Genomic DNA, 1327 nt, shown 5'->3' with positions numbered 1-1327 from the left:
GCATGGGCTAATGGGAATAGATTTGGGAGGAAACCCAGCCTGTCTGTCCAGAGCCTTCTTGGCCTCTCTGGGTGGCATTTCTTCTTCCTGGGTATAGTCAGGACTCTTTCCGGACTGAGAGTCTTATCTTGTATATCAAAGAATACTATATGGCCAGCTTCTACAAAGAAAGGAGGGGAAAGAGTAAAGTAGAATTTCTAGCACTTATGGCTTATTTTAAGGAAGGGGAGTTCTAGTTCCTATGACTCACTTTGGGGAAGAGCATTTGAGCTTTCTGGCCTACCTTAAGAGAGAAAAAAACACAAAAACTGAAATGAAATTATCCTGCATTACATGGCTGATAAGTGGTCAAACAGGATGCTCTCCAGCACTCACTCAGTAGTTATTAAGTTCTTCTGATATGTGGGTTTTATGCCTGACCTTGTGGATATAGACATGTACGCAATAGACATGGTGCCACCACCCAGATGAAGCTTGCATTCTGGTGGGGAAAACAGATAATAAACAACTAAGTCAAGAAACAAGCAATATAACAGATTGGGACAATGTTACAAATACATGCAGGGATGTAAAGAGGAGGATCTAGGCTGGGGTGGATGGTTTCTGAGACAGGATGGTCAAGGATCCAGTTGCAAACCATGGTTCTATTCAAATCCCTTCTTTCCCTCCCGTGTGCCTCAGCAGTAGATATGGCAATCAGTTCTGGTTTCATGAGTTGTACCACTTACTCCAAGTTTTGCAAATGTCTGCAAAGCTTGCCATTGCCTAATTCTCCCCAATTCTTTCCCTAAGATTCTACAGAATTCAGATAAAGTTTCTCACTTTCAGCAGAATAAAAAGGAGACTGGTGCTTATGACAATGCACAACCAAAGAGGAAGGATCATAAGGAAATTTCACAATTAACATGCGTTCTGCTGGCTATGGATGAATTAGTTATGTCTGCTTGGAAGCATCCCCCACTTGAGGTGATTTGAAGGAGGTTGAAGCTCATTACCACTCCAGTCACCACCTGCCTCTTCTTTCCCTCACCTCTTTATCACACCAAATTCAGAATATCCTCCCTATCAGTGTCCTACAATACCTGAAATCCCCATCCTATCAATCAACTGTATTGTGGTGGAAGGAGTATGAAATAACATGTCCAAACACCTAATTTGAAGTTGGAACTTCATTCTTTGATGGTCTTGTGGCCTTGAAGAAATAAGAATTACATAGGATTCAGTAAATTGAAGAGAAGCACCCTGTTTTGGAAAGGATATGTGAGTTAGAATGTATGAAAGAATGTCAAAAACTGACTCAATATCATGAATTTTGGTCTGCTTGGGA

Source organism: Otolemur garnettii, unplaced genomic scaffold (assembly GCF_000181295.1).
Source record: "Otolemur garnettii isolate 467f Iridium unplaced genomic scaffold, OtoGar3 scaffold00024, whole genome shotgun sequence".
In the NCBI taxonomy this organism is placed as follows: Eukaryota; Metazoa; Chordata; class Mammalia; order Primates; family Galagidae; genus Otolemur; species Otolemur garnettii.
This window is presented reverse-complemented; position numbering follows the sequence as displayed.